This window comes from Pongo pygmaeus, chromosome 18 (assembly GCF_028885625.2).
Source record: "Pongo pygmaeus isolate AG05252 chromosome 18, NHGRI_mPonPyg2-v2.0_pri, whole genome shotgun sequence".
Taxonomy (NCBI): Eukaryota; Metazoa; Chordata; class Mammalia; order Primates; family Hominidae; genus Pongo; species Pongo pygmaeus.
Window position 1 is genome coordinate 36,019,747 of NC_072391.2, and position 23,116 is coordinate 36,042,862.

Below are 23,116 nucleotides of genomic sequence, written 5' to 3' on the forward strand. Positions count from 1 at the left end.
GGAAGAATCAATATCGTGAAAATGGCCATCCTTCCCAAGGTAATTTGCAGATTCAATGCCATCCCCATCAAGTTACCAATGACTTTCCTCACAGAATTGGAAAAAACTACTTTAAAGTTCATATGGAACCAAAAAAGAGCCCGCATCACCAAGTCAATCCTAAGCCAAAGGAACAAAGCTGGAGGCATCACACTACCTGACTTCAAACTATACTACAAGGCTACAGTAACCAAAACATCATAGTACTGGTACCAAAACAGAGATATAGATCAATGGAACAGAAAAGAGCCCTCAGAAATAACGCCACATATCTACAACTATCTGATCTTTGACAAACCTGACAAAAACAAGAAATGGGGAAAGGATTCCCTATTTAATAAATGGTGCTGGGAAAACTGGCTAGCCATATGTAGAAAGCTGAAACTGGATCCCTTCCTTACACCTTCTACAAAAATCAATTCAAGATGGATTAAAGACTTAAATGTTAGACCTAAAACCATAAAAACCATAGAAGAAAACCTAGGCATTACCATTCAGGACATAGGCATGGGCAAGGACTTCATGTCTAAAACACCAAAAGCAATGGCAACAAAAGCCAAAATTGACAAATGGGATCTAATTAAACTAAGGAGCTTCTGCACAGCAAAGAAACACTCTTTTTGTATAATCTGCAATTGGACATTTGGAGAGCTCTGAGGCATGTGGTGGAAAACGAAGTATCTTCACATAAATCCTAGAAAGAAGGATTCTCAGAAACCACTTTGTGATGTGTGCATTCAACTCACAGGTTTCAATATTCCTTTTGTTACAGCAGTTATGAAACACACTTTTTCTAGAATCTCCATGTGGATATTTGGACCACTTATAACAATTTGATGGAAACAACACATCCTCACACACAAATGGGAAAGAAGCAATCTCACAAACTACTTTGTGAGGTGTGACCTGAGCTCACAGATGTGAACCTTACTTTTGATAGAGCAGTTTTGAAACACTCTTTTTCTGGAATCTGCAAGTGGACATTTGAAGCGATTTGAGGACTGTGGTGGAAGGGAAATATCTTCAAATAACAAGTAGACAAAACATTCTCTGAAACTTCTTTGTGTGGTATGCACTCACCTCACACAGTTGAACATTCTTTTTGACAGAGAAGTTTTGAAACACTCTTTTTCTAGTATCTGCAAGTGGATATTTGGACCGCTTATTGGAATTCGTTGGAAACGGGACACCCTCACACAAAAACTAGACAGAATCACTCTCAAAATCTTCTGTGTGATGTGAGCATTCAGCTCACAGAGCTGAACCTTTCTTTTGATAGAGCAGTTTTGAAACACTCTTTTTCTAGAATCTGCAAGTGGACATTTGGAGCGCATTGAAGCCTGTGGTGGAAAGGAAATATCTTCACATAAAAACTAGACAGAAGCATTCTCTGAAACTTCTTTTTGGTGCGTGTGTTAAATTCACAGAGTTGAACATTTCTTTTGACAGAGAAGTTTTGAAACACCTTTTTTGTAGAATCTGCACGTGGAAATTTGGACCGCTTATAGGAATTCGTCGGAAACGGAACACCTTCTCACAAAAACAAGACAGAAGCATTCTGAAAAACTTCTGTGTGATATGTGCATTCAACTCACAGAGTTGAGCCTTTCTTTTCATGTAGCAATTTTAAAACACTCTTTTTGTAGAATCTGCAAGTGGATATTTGGACCGCTTATAGGAATTCATTGGAAACGGGACACCCTCAAACAAAAACCAGTCAGAAGCATTTTCACAAACTTCTGTGTGATGTGTGCATTCAATTCAAAAAGCTGAGGTCTTCTTTTGATAGAGCAGCTTTGAATCACTCTTTCTCTGGAATCTGTAGGTGGACATTTGGAGTGCTTTGAGGCCTATGGTGGAAAGGAAATATCTTCACATACTAAGTAGACAGAAGCATTCTCTGAAACTTCTTTGGGGTGTGTGCATTCAACTCACAGAGTTGAACATTCCTTTTGACAGATAAGTTTTGAAACACTATTTTTATACAATCTGCTAATGGATATTTGGACCGCGTATGGCAATTCAATGGAAACGGGACACACTCACACAAAAACTAGACAGAAGCATTCTCACAAACTTCTGTGTGACATGAGCATTCAACTCACAGAGCTGAACCATTCTTTTGATAGGGCAGTTTTGAAACACTCTTTTTCTAGAATCTGCAAGTGGACATTTGGAGTGCTTTTAGGGCTGTGGTGGAAAAGAAATATCTTCACTAAAAAACTAGACAGATGCATTCTCTGAAACTTCCTTTTGGTGCGTGCATTCAACTCACAGAGTTGAATATTTCTTTTGACTCAGAAGTTTTGGAACACTCTTTTTTTGGAAACTGCAAGTGGCAACCTGGACCGTCTATAGGAATTCATTGGAAACGGGACACCTTCACACAATAATTAGACAAAAGCATTCTCACAAACTTATCTGCGATGTGGGCATTGAACTCACAGAGTTTAACTTTTCTTTTCATGAATTAGTTTTGAAACACACTTTTTGCAGTATATGCAAGTGGTCATTCGTAAAACTATGAAGCCTGTGGTCGAAAAGGTAACATCTTCACATAGAACCTAGAAAGAAGCGTTCTCAGAAACTACTTTGTGTTGTTTGCATTCAACTCACAGAGTGGAACATTCCTTTTGTTAGAGCAGCCATGAAACACTCTTTTTGTATAATCTGCAATTGGACATTTGGAGAGCTCTGAGGCCTGTGGTGGAAAACGAAGTATCTTCACATAAAACCTAGAAAGAAGCATTCTCAGAAACCACTTTGTGATGTGTGCATTCAGCTCACAGGGTTGAACATTCCTTTTGTTACAGCAGTTCTGAAACACAGCTTTTCTAGAATCTCTATGTGGATATTTGGACCATTCATAACAATTTGATGGAAACGAGACATCCTCACACAAAAAGGAGACAGAAGCATTCTCACAAACTCCTTTGTGATGTGTGATCTCAACTCACAGATATGAATCTTACTTTTGATAGAGCAGTTTTTAAACAATCTTCTTCTAGAATCTGCAAGTGGACATTTGGAGCGATTTGAGGCCTGCGGTGGAAAGGAAATATCTTCACATAACAAGTAGACAAAAGTATTCTCTGAAACTTCTTTGTGGTGTCTGCACTCACCTCACAGAGTTGAACATTCCTTTTGACAGAGAAGTTTTGAAACACTCTTTTTATAGAATCTGCAAGTGGGTATTTAGACCGCTTATAGCAATTCATTGGAAACGGGGTACCCTCACACAAAAACTGGACAGAAGCATTCTCACAAACTTCTGTGTGACGTGAGCATTCAGCTCACAGAGCTGAACTTTTCTTGTGATAGGGCAGTTTTGAAACACTGTTTTTCTAGAATCTGCAAATGGACATTTGGAGCGCTTTTAGGCCTGTGTTGGAAAGGAAATATCTTCACTAAAAAACTAGACAGATGCATTGTCTGAAACTTTCTTGTGGTGCGTGCATTCAACTCACGGAGTTGAACATTCCTTCAGACTGAGAAGTTTTGGAACACTCTTTTTGTAGAAACTGCAAGTGGCAACTTGGACCGTTTATAGGAATTCGTTGGAAACGGGACAGCTTCACACAAAAACTAGACAAGAGCATTCTCACAAACATATCTGTGATGTGTGCCTTCAACTTACAGAGTTTAACCTTTCTTTTCATGGATTAGTATTGAAATACTCTTTTTGCAGTATATGCAAGTGGTCACTCGGATTGCTATGAGGCCTGTGGTAGAAAAGGTAACATCTTCACATATAACCTAGAAGGAAACGTTCTCAGAAACTACTTGGTATTGTTTGTATTCAACTCACAGAGTGGAACATTCCTTTTGTTAGAGCAGCCATGAAACACTCTTTTTATATAATCTGCAATTGGATATTTGGAGAGCTCTGAGGCCTGTTGTGGAAAACGAAATATCTTCACATAAAACATAGAAAGATGCATTCTCAGAAACCACTTTGTGATGTGTGCATTCAACTCACAGGGTTGAACATTCCTTTTGTTACAGCAGTTCTGAAACACACTTTTTCAAGAATCTCCATGTGTATATTCGGACCACTTATAGCAATTGGATGGAAACGAGACATCCTCACACAAAAAGGGCACAGAAGCATTCTCACAAACTCCTTTGTGATGTGTGACCTGAACCCACAGATGTGAACCTTACTTTTGAAAGAGCAGTTTTGAAACACTCTTTTTCTGGAATCTGCAAGTGGACATTTGGAGAGATTTGGGTCCTTTTATGGAAAGGAAGTATCTTCACATAACAAGAAGACAGAAGCATTCTCTGAAACTTATTCGTGGTGTGTGCATTCACCTCACAGAGTTGAACATTACTTTTGACAGAGAAGTTTTGAAACACTCTTTTTATACCATCTGTAAGTGGATGATTAGACCGCTTATTGGAATTCATTGGAAATGGGACACCGTCACAGAAAAACAAGACAGAAGCATTCTGACAAACATCTGTGTGATATGTGCATTCAACAAACAGAGTTGAACCTTTCGTTTCTTGCAGCAGTTTTGAAACACTCTTTTTGTAGAATCTGCAAGTGGACATCTGGACCGCTTACAGGAATTCATTGGAAACGGGACACCCTCACACAAAAACTAGTCAGAAGCATTTTCACAAACTTCTGTGTTATGGGTGCATTCAACTCAAAGAGCTGAGCTCTTCTTTTGCTAGAGCAGTTTTGAAACACTGATTTTCTACAATCTGCAAGTGGACATTTGGAGCGCTTTGAGGCCTGTGGTGCAAAGGAAATATCTTCACATAACAAGTAGACAGAAGCATTCTCTGAAACTTCTTTGTGGTGTGTGCATTCAGCTCACAGAGTTGAACATTCCTTTTGGCAGAGAAGTTTTGAAACCCTCTTTTCATAGAATCTGCAAGTGGATATTTGGACCAATGATAGGAATTCGTTGGAAACGGGACAGCCTCACACAAACACTAGACAGAAGCATTCTCACAAATGCTTCTGTGACGTGAGCATTCAGCTCACAGAGCTGAACCTTTCTTTTGATAAGGCAGTTTTGAAACACTCTTTTTCTAGAATCTGCAAGTGGACATTTGGAGCGCTTTTAGGCCTGTGGTGGAAAGGAAATATCTTCACTAAAAAACTAGACAGATGCATTTTCTGAAACTTCCTTGTGGTGCATGTAGTCACCCTCAGAGTTGAACATTCCTTTTGACTGAGAAGTTGTGAAACACTCTTTTTGTAGAAACTGCAAGTGGCAACTTGGACCGTTTATAGGAATTCATTGGAAACGGGACAACTTCTCACAAAAACTAGAGAAAAGCTTTCTCACAAACTTATCTGCGATGTGTGCATTCAACTCACAGAGTTTAACTTTCTTTTACTGGATTAGTTTTGAAACACTCCTTTTGCAGTAGATGCAAGTGGTCATTCGGAAAGCTATGAGGCCTGTGTTCGAAAAGGTAACATCTTCACATATAACCTAGAAAGAAGCGTTCTCAGCAACGACTTTGTGTTGTTTGCATTCAATTCACATAGTGGAACATTCCTTTTGTTACAGCAGCCACGAAACACTCTTTTTGTGTAATCTGCAATTGGACATTTGGAGAGCTGTGAGGCCTGCTGTGGAAAACGAAATGTCTTCACATAAAACCTAGAAAGAAGCATTCTCAGAAACCACTTTGTGATGTGTGCCTTCAACTCTCAGGGTTGAACATTCCTTTTGTTACAGCAGTTTTGAAACACACTTTTTCTAGAATCTCCATGTGGATATTTGGACCACTTATAGCAATTTGATGGAAACGAGACATCCTCATACACAAAGGAGACAGAAGCATTCCCACAAACTCCTTTCTGATGTGTGATCTCAACTCAAAGATGTGAACCTTACTTTTGGTAGAGCAGTTTTGAAACAACCTTTTCCTAGAATATGCAAGTGGACATTTGGAGCGATTGGAGGCCTGTTTTCGAAAGGAAATATCTTCACATAACAAGTAGACATAAGCATTCTCTGAAACTTCTTTGTGGTGTGTGCATTCACCTCACAGATTTGAACATTCCTTTTGACAGGGAAGTTTTGAAAGACTCTTTTTATAGCATCTGCAAGTGGATATTTGGACCGCTTATTGGAACTCGTTGGACAAGGGACACCGTCGCAGAAAAACTAGACAGAAGCATTCTCACAAACTTCTGTGTGATGTGAGCATGCAGCTCACAGAGCTCAACCTTTCTTTTGATGGTGCAGTTTTGAAACACTCCTTTTCTACAATCTGCAGGTGGACATTTGGAGCGCCTTGAGGCCTGTGGTGGAAAGGAAATATCTTCACATAAAAACTAGGCAGAAGCATTCTCTGAAACTTCTTTCTCGTGCATGCATTAAATTCACAGATTTGAGCATTCCTTTTGACAGAGAAGTTTCGAAACACTTTTTTTGTAGAATGTGCTCGTGGAAATTTGGACTGCTTACAGTAATTCGTTGGAAACGGGTCATCTTCACACAAAAACAAGAGAGAACAATTCTCATAGACTTCTGTGTGATATGTGCATTGAACTCACAGAGTTTAACCTTTTTTTAAATGTAGCAGTTTTGAAACACTCTTTTTCTAGTATCTGCAAGTGGATATTTGGACCTGTTATAGGAATGCATTGGAAACGGGACACCCTCACACAAAAACTAGACAGAAGCATTCTCAGAAACTTCTCTGTGATGTGAGCATTCAGCTCACAGGGTTGAACCTTTCTTTTGATAGAGCAGTTTTGAAACACTCTTTTCCTAGAATCTGCAAGTGGACATTTGGAGTGCCTTGAGGCCTGTGGTGGAAAAGAAATATCTTCACATAAAAACTAGACAGAAGCATTCTCTGAAGCTTCTTTGTGGTGCGTGCATTAAATTCACAGAGTTGAACATTCCTTTTGACAGAGAAGTTTTGAAACACTTGTTTTGTAGAATCTGCAAGTGGAAATTTGGAAGGCTTATAGGAATTCGTTGGAAACCGGACACCTTCACACAAAAAATAGACAAGCACTCTGACAAACTTTTGTGTGATGTGTGCATTCAACTCACAGAGTTGAAACTTAGTTTGCATGTAGCTGTTTTGAAACACTCTTTTTGTAGAATCTGCAAGTGGATATTTGGACCGCTTATAGGAATTCATTGGAAACGGGACACCCTCACACAAAAACTAGTCAGAAGAATTTTCACAAACATCTGTGTTATGGGTGCATTCAACTCAAAGAGCTGAGCTCTTCTTTTGCTAGAGCAGTTTTGAAACACTGATTTTCTAGAATCTGCAAGTGGACATTTGGAGCGCTTTGAGGCCTGTGGTGGAAAGGAATTATCTTCACTAAAAAACTAGACATATGCATTTTCTGAAACTTCCTTGTGGTGCGTGCAGTCACCCTCAGAGTTGAACATTCCTTTTGACTGAGAAGTTGTGAAACACTCTTTTTGTAGAAACTGCAAGTGGCAACTTGGACCGTTTATAGGAATTCATTGGAAACGGGACAACTTCTCCCAAAAACTAGAGAAAAGCTTTCTCACAAACTTATCTGCGATGTGTGCTTTCAACTCACAGAGTTTAACTTTCTTTTACAGGATTACTTTTGAAACACTCCTTTTGCAGTAGATGCAAGTGGTCATTCGGAAAGCTATGAGGCCTGTGGTCGAAAAGGTAACATCTTCACATATAACCTAGAAAGAAGCGTTCTCAGCAACGACTTTGTGTTGTTTGCATTCAATTCACATAGTGGAACATTCCTTTTCTTACAGCAGCCACGGAACACTCTTTTTGTGTAATCTGCAATTGGACATTTGGAGAGCTGTGAGGCCTGCTGTGGAAAACGAAATGTCTTCACATAAAACCTAGAAAGAAGCATTCTCAGAAACCACTTTGTGATGTGTGCCTTCAACTCTCAGGGTTGAACATTCCTTTTGTTACAGCAGTTTTGAAACACACTTTTTCTAGAATCTCCATGTGGATATTTGGGCCACCTATAGCAATTTGATGGAAACGAGACATCCTCATACACAAAGGAGACAGAAGCATTCCCACAAACTCCTTTCTGATGTGTGATCTCAACTCAAAGATGTGAACCTTACTTTTGGTAGAGCAGTTTTGAAACAACCTTTTCCTAGAATATGCAAGTGGACATTTGGAGCGATTGGAGGTCTGTTTTCGAAAGGAAATATCTTCACATAACAAGTAGACATGAGCATTCTCTGAAACTTCTTTGTGGTGTGTGCATTCACCTCACAGATTTGAACATTCCTTTTGACAGGGAAGTTTTGAAAGACTCTTTTTATAGCATCTGCAAGTGGATATTTGGACCGCTTATTGGAACTCGTTGGACAAGGGACACCGTCGCAGAAAAACTAGACAGAAGCATTCTCACAAACTTCTGTGTGATGTGAGCATGCAGCTCACAGAGCTCAACCTTTCTTTTGATGGTGCAGTTTTGAAACACTCCTTTTCTACAATCTGCAAGGGACATTTGGAGCGCCTTGAGGCCTGTGGTGGAAAGGAAATATCTTCACATAAAAACTAGGCAGAAGCATTCTCTGAATCTCCTTTCTCGTGAGTGCATTAAATTCACAGATTTGAGCATTCCTTTTGACAGAGAAATTTCGAAACACTTTTTTGGTAGAATGTGCTCGTTGAAATTTGGACCGCTTACAGTAATTCGTTGGAAACGGGACATCTTCACACAAAAACAAGACAGAAGCATTCTGACAGACTTCGGTGTGATATGTGCATTCAACTCACAGAGTTTAACCTTTTTTTAAATTTAGCAGTTTTGAAACACTCTTTTTCTAGTATCTGCAAGTGGATATTTGGACCTGTTATAGGAATGCATTGGAAACGGGACACCCTCACACAAAAACTAGACAGAAGCATTCTCAGAAACTTCTCTGTGATGTGAGCATTCAGCTCACAGAGTTGAACCTTTCTTTTGATAGAGCAGTTTTGAAACACTCTTTTCCTAGAATCTGCAAGTGGACATTTGGAGTGCCTTGAGGCCTGTGGTGGAAAAGAAATATCTTCACATAAAAACTAGACAGAAGCATTCTCTGAAACTTCTTTGTGGTGCGTGCGTTAAATTCACAGAGTTGAACATTCCTTTTGACAGAGAAGTTTTGAAACACTTGTTTTGTAGAATATGCAAGTGGAAATTTGGAAGGCTTATAGGAAATCGTTGGAACCCGGACACCTTCACACAAAAAATAGACAAGCACTCTGACAAACTTTTGTGTGATGTGTGAATTCAACTCACAGAGTTGAACCTTCGCTTGCATGTAGCCGTTTTGAAACACTCTTTTGTAGAATCTGCAAGTGGATATTTGGACCGCTTAGAGGAATTCATTGGAAACGGGACACCCTCACACAAAAACTAGTCAGAAGCATTTTCACAAACTTCTGTGTTATGGGTGCATTCAACTCAATGAGCTGAGCTCTTCTTTTGCTAGAGAAGTTTTGAAACACTGATTTTCTAGAATCTGCAAGTGGACATTTGGAGCGCTTTGAGGCCTGTGGTGCAAAGGAAATATCTTCACATAACAAGTAGACAGAAGCATTCTCTGAAACTTCTTTGTGGTGTGTGCATTCAGCTCACAGAGTTGAACATTCCTTTTGACAGAGAAGTTTGAAACCCTCTTTTCATAGAATCTGCAAGTGGATATTTGGACCGCTTATAGGAATTCGTTGGAAACGGGACAGCCTCACACAAACACTAGACAGAAGCATTCTCACAAAAGCTTCTGTGACGTGAACATTCAGCTCACAGAGCTGAAACTTTCTTTTGATAAGGCAGTTTTGAAACACTCTTTTTCTAGAATCTGCAAGCGGACATTTGGTGCGCTTTTAGGCCTGTGGTGGAAAGGAAATATCTTCACTAAAAAACTAGACAGATGCATTTTCTGAAACTTCCTTGTGGTGCATGCAGTCACCCTCAGAGTTGAACATTCCTTTTGACTGAGAAGTTGTGAAACACTCTTTTTGTAGAAACTGCAAGTGGCAATTTGGACCGTTTATAGGAATTCATTGGAAACGGGACAACTTCTCACAAAAACTAGAGAAAAGCTTTCTCACAAACTTATCTGCGATGTGTGCATTCAACTCACAGAGTTTAACTTTCTTTTACTGGATTAGTTTTGAAACACTCCTTTTGCAGTAGATGCAAGTGGTCATTCGGAAAGTTATGAGGCCTGTGATCGAAAAGGTAACATCTTCACATATAACCTAGAAAGAAGCGTTCTCAGCAACGACTTTGTGTTGTTTGCATTCAATTCACATAGTGGAACATTCCTTTTGTTACAGCAGCCACGAAACACTCTTTTTGTGTAATCTGCAATTGGACATTTGGAGAGCTGTGAGGCCTGCTGTGGAAAACGAAATGTCTTCACATAAAACCTAGAAAGAAGCATTCTCAGAAACCACTTTGTGATGTGTGCCTTCAACTCTCAGGGTTGAACATTCGTTTTGTTACAGCAGTTTTGAAACACACTTTTTCTAGAATCTCCATGTGGATATTTGGACCACTTATAGCAATTTGATGGAAACGAGACATCCTCATACACAAAGGAGACAGAAGCATTCCCACAAACTCCTTTCTGATGTGTGATCTCAACTCACAGATGTGAACCTTACTTTTGGTAGAGCAGTTGTGAAACAACATTTTCCTAGAATATGCAAGTGGACATTTGGAGCGATTGGAGGCCTGTTTTCGAAAGGAAATATCTTCACATAACAAGTAGACATAAGCATTCTCTGAAACTTCTTTGTGGTGTGTGCATTCACCTCACAGATTTGAACATTCCTTTTGACAGGGAAGTTTTGAAAGACTCTTTTTATAGCATCTGCAAGGGGATATTTGGACCGCTTATTGGAACTCGTTGGACAAGGGACACCCTCGCAGAAAAACTAGACAGAAGCATTCTCACAAACTTCTGTGTGATGTGAGCATGCAGCTCACAGAGCTCAACCTCTCTTTTGATGGTGCAGTTTTGAAACACTCCTTTTCTACAATCTGCAGGTGGACATTTGGAGCACCTTGAGGCCTGTGGTGGAAAGGAAATATCTTCACATAAAAACTAGGCAGAAGCATTCTCTGAAACTTCTTTCTCGTGCATGCATTAAATTCACAGATTTGAGCATTCCTTTTGACAGAGAAGTTTCGACACACTTTTTTTGTAGAATGTGCTCGTGGAAATTTGGACTGCTTACAGTAATTCGTTGGAAACGGGACATCTTCACACAAAAACAAGACAGAACAATTCTCATAGACTTCTGTGTGATATGTGCATTGAACTCACAGAGTTTAACCTTTTTTTAAATGTAGCAGTTTTGAAACACTCTTTTTCTAGTATCTGCAAGTGGATATTTGGACCTGTTATAGGAATGCATTGGAAACGGGACACCCTCACACAAAAACTAGACAAAAGCATTCTCAGAAACTTCTCTGTGATGTGAGCATTCAGCTCACAGGGTTGAACCTTTCTTTTGATAGAGCAGTTTTGAAACACTCTTTTCCTAGAATCTGCAAGTGGACATTTGGAGTGCCTTGAGGCCTGTGGTGGAAAAGAAATATCTTCACATAAAAACTAGACAGAAGCATTCTCTGAAGCTTCTTTGTGGTGCGTGCATTAAATTCACAGAGTTGAACATTCCTTTTGACAGAGAAGTTTTGAAACACTTGTTTTGTAGAATCTGCAAGTGGAAATTTGGAAGGCTTATAGGAATTCGTTGGAAACCGGACACCTTCACACAAAAAATAGACAAGCACTCTGACAAACATTTGTGTGATGTGTGCATTCAACTCACAGAGTTGAAACTTAGTTTGCATGTAGCTGTTTTGAAACACTCTTTTTGTAGAATCTGCAAGTGGATATTTGGACCGCTTATAGGAATTCATTGGAAACGGGACACCCTCACACAAAAACTAGTCAGAAGAATTTTCACAAACCTCTGTGTTATGGGTGCATTCAACTCAAAGAGCTGAGCTCTTCTCTTGCTAGAGCAGTTTTGAAACACTGATTTTCTAGAATCTGCAAGTGGACATTTGGAGAGCTTTTAGGCCTGTGGTGGAAAGGAAATATCTTCACTAAAAAACTAGACAGATGCATTTTCTGAAACTTCCTTGTGGTGCGTGCAGTCACCCTCAGAGTTGAACATTCCTTTTGACTGAGAAGTTGTGAAACACTCTTTTTGTAGAAACTGCAAGTGGCAACTTGGGCCGTTTATAGGAATTCATTGGAAACGGGACAACTTCTCCCAAAAACTAGAGAAAAGCTTTCTCACAAACTTATCTGCGATGTGTGCATTCAACTCACAGAGTTTAACTTTCTTTTACAGGATTAGTTTTGAAACACTCCTTTTGCAGTAGATGCAAGTGGTCATTCGGAAAGCTATGAGGCCTGTGGTCGAAAAGGTAACATCTTCACATATAACCTAGAAAGAAGCGTTCTCAGCAACGACTTTGTGTTGTTTGCATTCAATTCACATAGTGGAACATTCCTTTTCTTACAGCAGCCACGGAACACTCTTTTTGTGTAATCTGCAATTGGACATTTGGAGAGCTGTGAGGCCTGCTGTGGAAAACGAAATGTCTTCACATAAAACCTAGAAAGAAGCATTCTCAGAAACCACTTTGTGATGTGTGCCTTCAACTCTCAGGGTTGAACATTCCTTTTGTTACAGCAGTTTTGAAACACACTTTTTCTAGAATCTCCATGTGGATATTTGGACCACTTATAGCAATTTGATGGAAACGAGACATCCTCATACACAAAGGAGACAGAAGCATTCCCACAAACTCCTTTCTGATGTGTGATCTCAACTCACAGATGTGAACCTTTCTTTTGGTAGAGCAGTTGTGAAACAACATTTTCCTAGAATATGCAAGTGGACATTTGGAGCGATTGGAGGCCTGTTTTCGAAAGGAAATATCTTCACATAACAAGTAGACATAAGCATTCTCTGAAACTTCTTTGTGGTGTGTGCATTCACCTCACAGATTTGAACATTCCTTTTGACAGGGAAGTTTTGAAAGACTCTTTTTATAGCATCTGCAAGGGGATATTTGGACCGCTCATTGGAACTCGTTGGACAAGGGACACCCTCGCAGAAAAACTAGACAGAAGCATTCTCACAAACTTCTGTGTGATGTGAGCATGCAGCTCACAGAGCTCAACCTTTCTTTTGATGGTGCAGTTTTGAAACACTCCTTTTCTACAATCTGCAGGTGGACATTTGGAGCGCCTTGAGGCCTGTGGTGGAAAGGAAATATCTTCACATAAAAACTAGGCAGAAGCATTCTCTGAAACTTCTTTCTCGTGCATGCATTAAATTCACAGATTTGAGCATTCCTTTTGACAGAGAAGTTTCGAAACACTTTTTTTGTAGAATGTGCTCGTGGAAATTTGGACTGCTTACAGTAATTCGTTGGAAACGGGTCATCTTCACACAAAAACAAGAGAGAACAATTCTCATAGACTTCTGTGTGATATGTGCATTGAACTCACAGAGTTTAACCTTTTTTTAAATGTAGCAGTTTTGAAACACTCTTTTTCTAGTATCTGCAAGTGGATATTTGGACCTGTTATAGGAATGCATTGGAAACGGGACACCCTCACACAAAAACTAGACAGAAGCATTCTCAGAAACTTCTCTGTGATGTGAGCATTCAGCTCACAGGGTTGAACCTTTCTTTTGATAGAGCAGTTTTGAAACACTCTTTTCCTAGAATCTGCAAGTGGACATTTGGAGTGCCTTGAGGCCTGTGGTGGAAAAGAAATATCTTCACATAAAAACTAGACAGAAGCATTCTCTGAAGCTTCTTTGTGGTGCGTGCATTAAATTCACAGAGTTGAACATTCCTTTTGACAGAGAAGTTTTGAAACACTTGTTTTGTAGAATCTGCAAGTGGAAATTTGGAAGGCTTATAGGAATTCGTTGGAAACCGGACACCTTCACACAAAAAATAGACAAGCACTCTGACAAACTTTTGTGTGATGTGTGCATTCAACTCACAGAGTTGAAACTTAGTTTGCATGTAGCTGTTTTGAAACACTCTTTTTGTAGAATCTGCAAGTGGATATTTGGACCGCTTATAGGAATTCATTGGAAACGGGACACCCTCACACAAAAACTAGTCAGAAGAATTTTCACAAACATCTGTGTTATGGGTGCATTCAACTCAAAGAGCTGAGCTCTTCTTTTGCTAGAGCAGTTTTGAAACACTGATTTTCTAGAATCTGCAAGTGGACATTTGGAGCGCTTTGAGGCCTGTGGTGGAAAGGAAATATCTTCACTAAAAAACTAGACATATGCATTTTCTGAAACTTCCTTGTGGTGCGTGCAGTCACCCTCAGAGTTGAACATTCCTTTTGACTGAGAAGTTGTGAAACACTCTTTTTGTAGAAACTGCAAGTGGCAACTTGGACCGTTTATAGGAATTCATTGGAAACGGGACAACTTCTCCCAAAAACTAGAGAAAAGCTTTCTCACAAACTTATCTGCGATGTGTGCATTCAACTCACAGAGTTTAACTTTCTTTTACAGGATTACTTTTGAAACACTCCTTTTGCAGTAGATGCAAGTGGTCATTCGGAAAGCTATGAGGCCTGTGGTCGAAAAGGTAACATCTTCACATATAACCTAGAAAGAAGCGTTCTCAGCAACGACTTTGTGTTGTTTGCATTCAATTCACATAGTGGAACATTCCTTTTCTTACAGCAGCCACGGAACACTCTTTTTGTGTAATCTGCAATTGGACATTTGGAGAGCTGTGAGGCCTGCTGTGGAAAACGAAATGTCTTCACATAAAACCTAGAAAGAAGCATTCTCAGAAACCACTTTGTGATGTGTGCCTTCAACTCTCAGGGTTGAACATTCCTTTTGTTACAGCAGTTTTGAAACACACTTTTTCTAGAATCTCCATGTGGATATTTGGACCACTTATAGCAATTTGATGGAAACGAGACATCCTCATACACAAAGGAGACAGAAGCATTCCCACAAACTCCTTTCTGATGTGTGATCTCAACTCAAAGATGTGAACCTTACTTTTGGTAGAGCAGTTTTGAAACAACCTTTTCCTAGAATATGCAAGTGGACATTTGGAGCGATTGGAGGCCTGTTTTCGAAAGGAAATATCTTCACATAACAAGTAGACATGAGCATTCTCTGAAACTTCTTTGTGGTGTGTGCATTCACCTCACAGATTTGAACATTCCTTTTGACAGGGAAGTTTTGAAAGACTCTTTTTATAGCATCTGCAAGGGGATATTTGGACCGCTTATTGGAACTCGTTGGACAAGGGACACCGTCGCAGAAAAACTAGACAGAAGCATTCTCACAAACTTCTGTGTGATGTGAGCATGCAGCTCACAGAGCTCAACCTTTCTTTTGATGGTGCAGTTTTGAAACACTCCTTTTCTACAATCTGCAAGGGACATTTGGAGCGCCTTGAGGCCTGTGGTGGAAAGGAAATATCTTCACATAAAAACTAGGCAGAAGCATTCTCTGAATCTCCTTTCTCGTGAGTGCATTAAATTCACAGATTTGAGCATTCCTTTTGACAGAGAAATTTCGAAACACTTTTTTGGTAGAATGTGCTCGTTGAAATTTGGACCGCTTACAGTAATTCGTTGGAAACGGGACATCTTCACACAAAAACAAGACAGAAGCATTCTGACAGACTTCGGTGTGATATGTGCATTCAACTCACAGAGTTTAACCTTTTTTTAAATTTAGCAGTTTTGAAACACTCTTTTTCTAGTATCTGCAAGTGGATATTTGGACCTGTTATAGGAATGCATTGGAAACGGGACACCCTCACACAAAAACTAGACAGAAGCATTCTCAGAAACTTCTCTGTGATGTGAGCATTCAGCTCACAGAGTTGAACCTTTCTTTTGATAGAGCAGTTTTGAAACACTCTTTTCCTAGAATCTGCAAGTGGACATTTGGAGTGCCTTGAGGCCTGTGGTGGAAAGGAAATATCTTCACATAAAAACTAGACAGAAGCATTCTCTGAAACTTCTTTGTGGTGCGTGCGTTAAATTCACAGAGTTGAACATTCCTTTTGACAGAGAAGTTTTGAAACACTTGTTTTGTAGAATATGCAAGTGGAAATTTGGAAGGCTTATAGGAAATCGTTGGAACCCGGACACCTTCACACAAAAAATAGACAAGCACTCTGACAAACTTTTGTGTGATGTGTGAATTCAACTCACAGAGTTGAACCTTCGCTTGCATGTAGCCGTTTTGAAACACTCTTTTGTAGAATCTGCAAGTGGATATTTGGACCGCTTAGAGGAATTCATTGGAAACGGGACACCCTCACACAAAAACTAGTCAGAAGCATTTTCACAAACTTCTGTGTTATGGGTGCATTCAACTCAATGAGCTGAGCTCTTCTTTTGCTAGAGAAGTTTTGAAACACTGATTTTCTAGAATCTGCAAGTGGACATTTGGAGCGCTTTGAGGCCTGTGGTGCAATGGAAATATCTTCACATAACAAGTAGACAGAAGCATTCTCTGAAACTTCTTTGTGGTGTGTGCATTCAGCTCACAGAGTTGAACATTCCTTTCGACAGAGAAGTTTGAAACCCTCTTTTCATAGAATCTGCAAGTGGATATTTGGACCGCTTATAGGAATTCGTTGGAAACGGGACAGCCTCACACAAACACTAGACAGAAGCATTCTCACAAAAGCTTCTGTGACGTGAACATTCAGCTCACAGAGCTGAAACTTTCTTTTGATAAGGCAGTTTTGAAACACTCTTTTTCTAGAATCTGCAAGCGGACATTTGGTGCGCTTTTAGGCCTGTGGTGGAAAGGAAATATCTTCACTAAAAAACTAGACAGATGCATTTTCTGAAACTTCCTTGTGGTGCATGCAGTCACCCTCAGAGTTGAACATTCCTTTTGACTGAGAAGTTGTGAAACACTCTTTTTGTAGAAACTGCAAGTGGCAATTTGGACCGTTTATAGGAATTCATTGGAAACGGGACAACTTCTCACAAAAACTAGAGAAAAGCTTTCTCACAAACTTATCTGCGATGTGTGCATTCAACTCACAGAGTTTAACTTTCTTTTACTGGATTAGTTTTGAAACACTCCTTTTGCAGTAGATGCAAGTGGTCATTCGGAAAGTTATGAGGCCTGTGATCGAAAAGGTAACATCTTCACATATAACCTAGAAAGAAGCGTTCTCAGCAACGACTTTGTGTTGTTTGCATTCAATTCACATAGTGGAACATTCCTTTTGTTACAGCAGCCACGAAACACTCTTTTTGTGTAATCTGCAATTGGACATTTGGAGAGCTGTGAGGCCTGCTGTGGAAAACGAAATGTCTTCACATAAAACCTAGAAAGAAGCATTCTCAGAAACCACTTTGTGATGTGTGCCTTCAACTCTCAGGGTTGAACATTCCTTTTGTTACAGCAGTTTAGAAACACACTTTTTCTAGAATCTCCATGTGGATATTTGGACCACTTATAGCAATTTGATGGAAACGAGACATCCTCATACACAAAGGAGACAGAAGCATTCCCACAAACTCCTTTCTGATGTGTGATCTCAACTCACAGATGTGAACCTTACTTTTGGTAGAGCAGTTGTGAAACAACATTTTCCTAGAATATGCAAGTGGACATTTGGAGCGATTGGAGGCCTGTTTTCGAAAGGAAATATCTTCACATAATAAGAAGACATAAGCATTCTCTGAAACTTCTTTGTGGTGTGTGCATTCACCTCACAGATTTGAACATTCCTTTTGACAGGGAAGTTTTGAAAGACTCTTTTTATAGCATCTGCAAGTGGATATTTGGACCGCTTATTGGAACTCGTTGGACAAGGGACACCCTCGCAGAAAAACTAGACAGAAGCATTCTCACAAACTTCTGTGTGATGTGAGCATGCAGCTCACAGAGCTCAACCTTTCTTTTGATGGTGCAGTTTTGAAACACTCCTTTTCTACAATCTGCAGGTGGACATTTGGAGCGCCTTGAGGCCTGTGGTGGAAAGGAAATATCTTCACATAAAAACTAGGCAGAAGCATTCTCTGAAACTTCTTTCTCGTGCATGCATTAAATTCACAGATTTGAGCATTCCTTTTGACAGAGAAGTTTCGACACACTTTTTTTGTAGAATGTGCTCGTGGAAATTTGGACTGCTTACAGTAATTCGTTGGAAACGGGACATCTTCACACAAAAACAAGACAGAACAATTCTCATAGACTTCTGTGTGATATGTGCATTGAACTCACAGAGTTTAACCTTTTTTTAAATGTAGCAGTTTTGAAACACTCTTTTTCTAGTATCTGCAAGTGGATATTTGGACCTGTTATAGGAATGCATTGGAAACGGGACACCCTCACACAAAAACTAGACAAAAGCATTCTCAGAAACTTCTCTGTGATGTGAGCATTCAGCTCACAGGGTTGAACCTTTCTTTTGATAGAGCAGTTTTGAAACACTCTTTTCCTAGAATCTGCAAGTGGACATTTGGAGTGCCTTGAGGCCTGTGGTGGAAAAGAAATATCTTCACATAAAAACTAGACAGAAGCATTCTCTGAAGCTTCTTTGTGGTGCGTGCATTAAATTCACAGAGTTGAACATTCCTTTTGACAGAGAAGTTTTGAAACACTTGTTTTGTAGAATCTGCAAGTGGAAATTTGGAAGGCTTATAGGAATTCGTTGGAAACCGGACACCTTCACACAAAAAATAGACAAGCACTCTGACAAACATTTGTGTGATGTGTGCATTCAACTCACAGAGTTGAAACTTAGTTTGCATGTAGCTGTTTTGAAACACTCTTTTTGTAGAATCTGCAAGTGGATATTTGGACCGCTTATAGGAATTCATTGGAAACGGGACACCCTCACACAAAAACTAGTCAGAAGAATTTTCACAAACCTCTGTGTTATGGGTGCATTCAACTCAAAGAGCTGAGCTCTTCTTTTGCTAGAGCAGTTTTGAAACACTGATTTTCTAGAATCTGCAAGTGGACATTTGGAGCGCTTTTAGGCCTGTGGTGGAAAGGAAATATCTTCACTAAAAAACTAGACATATGCATTTTCTGAAACTTCCTTGTGGTGCGTGCAGTCACCCTCAGAGTTGAACATTCCTTTTGACTGAGAAGTTGTGAAACACTCTTTTTGTAGAAACTGCAAGTGGCAACTTGGGCCGTTTATAGGAATTCATTGGAAACGGGACAACTTCTCCCAAAAACTAGAGAAAAGCTTTCTCACAAACTTATCTGCGATGTGTGCATTCAACTCACAGAGTTTAACTTTCTTTTACAGGATTACTTTTGAAACACTCCTTTTGCAGTAGATGCAAGTGGTCATTCGGAAAGCTATGAGGCCTGTGGTCGAAAAGGTAACATCTTCACATATAACCTAGAAAGAAGCGTTCTCAGCAACGACTTTGTGTTGTTTGCATTCAATTCACATAGTGGAACATTCCTTTTCTTACAGCAGCCACGGAACACTCTTTTTGTGTAATCTGCAATTGGACATTTGGAGAGCTGTGAGGCCTGCTGTGGAAAACGAAATGTCTTCACATAAAACCTAGAAAGAAGCATTCTCAGAAACCACTTTGTGATGTGTGCCTTCAACTCTCAGGGTTGAACATTCCTTTTGTTACAGCAGTTTTGAAACACACTTTTTCTAGAATCTCCATGTGGATATTTGGACCACTTATAGCAATTTGATGGAAACGAGACATCCTCATACACAAAGGAGACAGAAGCATTCCCACAAACTCCTTTCTGATGTGTGATCTCAACTCACAGATGTGAACCTTACTTTTGGTAGAGCAGTTGTGAAACAACATTTTCCTAGAATATGCAAGTGGACATTTGGAGCGATTGGAGGCCTGTTTTCGAAAGGAAATATCTTCACATAATAAGAAGACATAAGCATTCTCTGAAACTTCTTTGTGGTGTGTGCATTCACCTCACAGATTTGAACATTCCTTTTGACAGGGAAGTTTTGAAAGACTCTTTTTATAGCATCTGCAAGTGGATATTTGGACCGCTTATTGGAACTCGTTGGACAAGGGACACCCTCGCAGAAAAACTAGACAGAAGCATTCTCACAAACTTCTGTGTGATGTGAGCATGCAGCTCACAGAGCTCAACCTTTCTTTTGATGGTGCAGTTTTGAAAGACTCCTTTTCTACAATCTGCAGGTGGACATTTGGAGCGCCTTGAGGCCTGTGGTGGAAAGGAAATATCTTCACATAAAAACTAGGCAGAAGCATTCTCTGAAACTTCTTTCTCGTGCATGCATTAAATTCACAGATTTGAGCATTCCTTTTGACAGAGAAGTTTCGACACACTTTTTTTGTAGAATGTGCTCGTGGAAATTTGGACTGCTTACAGTAATTCGTTGGAAACGGGACATCTTCACACAAAAACAAGACAGAACAATTCTCATAGACTTCTGTGTGATATGTGCATTGAACTCACAGAGTTTAACCTTTTTTTAAATGTAGCAGTTTTGAAACACTCTTTTTCTAGTATCTGCAAGTGGATATTTGGACCTGTTATAGGAATGCATTGGAAACGGGACACCCTCACACAAAAACTAGACAAAAGCATTCTCAGAAACTTCTCTGTGATGTGAGCATTCAGCTCACAGGGTTGAACCTTTCTTTTGATAGAGCAGTTTTGAAACACTCTTTTCCTAGAATCTGCAAGTGGACATTTGGAGTGCCTTGAGGCCTGTGGTGGAAAAGAAATATCTTCACATAAAAACTAGACAGAAGCATTCTCTGAAGCTTCTTTGTGGTGCGTGCATTAAATTCACAGAGTTGAACATTCCTTTTGACAGAGAAGTTTTGAAACACTTGTTTTGTAGAATCTGCAAGTGGAAATTTGGAAGGCTTATAGGAATTCGTTGGAAACCGGACACCTTCACACAAAAAATAGACAAGCACTCTGACAAACATTTGTGTGATGTGTGCATTCAACTCACAGAGTTGAAACTTAGTTTGCATGTAGCTGTTTTGAAACACTCTTTTTGTAGAATCTGCAAGTGGATATTTGGACCGCTTATAGGAATTCATTGGAAACGGGACACCCTCACACAAAAACTAGTCAGAAGAATTTTCACAAACCTCTGTGTTATGGGTGCATTCAACTCAAAGAGCTGAGCTCTTCTTTTGCTAGAGCAGTTTTGAAACACTGATTTTCTAGAATCTGCAAGTGGACATTTGGAGCGCTTTTAGGCCTGTGGTGGAAAGGAAATATCTTCACTAAAAAACTAGACATATGCATTTTCTGAAACTTCCTTGTGGTGCGTGCAGTCACCCTCAGAGTTGAACATTCCTTTTGACTGAGAAGTTGTGAAACACTCTTTTTGTAGAAACTGCAAGTGGCAACTTGGGCCGTTTATAGGAATTCACTGGAAACGGGACAACTTCTCCCAAAAACTAGAGAAAAGCTTTCTCACAAACTTATCTGCGATGTGTGCATTCAACTCACAGAGTTTAACTTTCTTTTACAGGATTACTTTTGAAACACTCCTTTTGCAGTAGATGCAAGTGGTCATTCGGAAAGCTATGAGGCCTGTGGTCGAAAAGGTAACATCTTCACATATAACCTAGAAAGAAGCGTTCTCAGCAACGACTTTGTGTTGTTTGCATTCAATTCACATAGTGGAACATTCCTTTTCTTACAGCAGCCACGGAACACTCTTTTTGTGTAATCTGCAATTGGACATTTGGAGAGCTGTGAGGCCTGCTGTGGAAAACGAAATGTCTTCACATAAAACCTAGAAAGAAGCATTCTCAGAAACCACTTTGTGATGTGTGCCTTCAACTCTCAGGGTTGAACATTCCTTTTGTTACAGCAGTTTTGAAACACACTTTTTCTAGAATCTCCATGTGGATATTTGGACCACTTATAGCAATTTGATGGAAACGAGACATCCTCATACACAAAGGAGACAGAAGCATTCCCACAAACTCCTTTCTGATGTGTGATCTCAACTCAAAGATGTGAACCTTACTTTTGGTAGAGCAGTTTTGAAACAACCTTTTCCTAGAATATGCAAGTGGACATTTGGAGCGATTGGAGGCCTGTTTTCGAAAGGAAATATCTTCACATAACAAGTAGACATAAGCATTCTCTGAAACTTCTTTGTGGTGTGTGCATTCACCTCACAGATTTGAACATTCCTTTTGACAGGGAAGTTTTGAAAGACTCTTTTTATAGCATCTGCAAGGGGATATTTGGACCGCTTATTGGAACTCGTTGGACAAGGGACACCGTCGCAGAAAAACTAGACAGAAGCATTCTCACAAACTTCTGTGTGATGTGAGCATGCAGCTCACAGAGCTCAACCTTTCTTTTGATGGTGCAGTTTTGAAACACTCCTTTTCTACAATCTGCAAGGGACATTTGGAGCGCCTTGAGGCCTGTGGTGGAAAGGAAATATCTTCACATAAAAACTAGGCAGAAGCATTCTCTGAATCTCCTTTCTCGTGCGTGCATTAAATTCACAGATTTGAGCATTCCTTTTGACAGAGAAATTTCGAAACACTTTTTTGGTAGAATGTGCTCGTGGAAATTTGGACCGCTTACAGTAATTCGTTGGAAACGGGACATCTTCACACAAAAACAAGACAGAAGCATTCTGACAGACTTCTGTGTGATATGTGCATTCAACTCACAGAGTTTAACCTTTTTTTAAATTTAGCAGTTTTGAAACACTCTTTTTCTAGTATCTGCAAGTGGATATTTGGACCTGTTATAGGAATGCATTGGAAACGGGACACCCTCACACAAAAACTAGACAGAAGCATTCTCAGAAACTTCTCTGTGATGTGAGCATTCAGCTCACAGAGTTGAACCTTTCTTTTGATAGAGCAGTTTTGAAACACTCTTTTCCTAGAATCTGCAAGTGGACATTTGGAGTGCCTTGAGGCCTGTGGTGGAAAAGAAATATCTTCACATAAAAACTAGACAGAAGCATTCTCTGAAACTTCTTTGTCATGCGTGCATCAAATTCCCAGAGTTGAACATTCCTTTTGACAGAGAAGTTTTGAAACACTTGTTTTGTAGAATATGCAAGTGGAAATTTGGAAGGCTT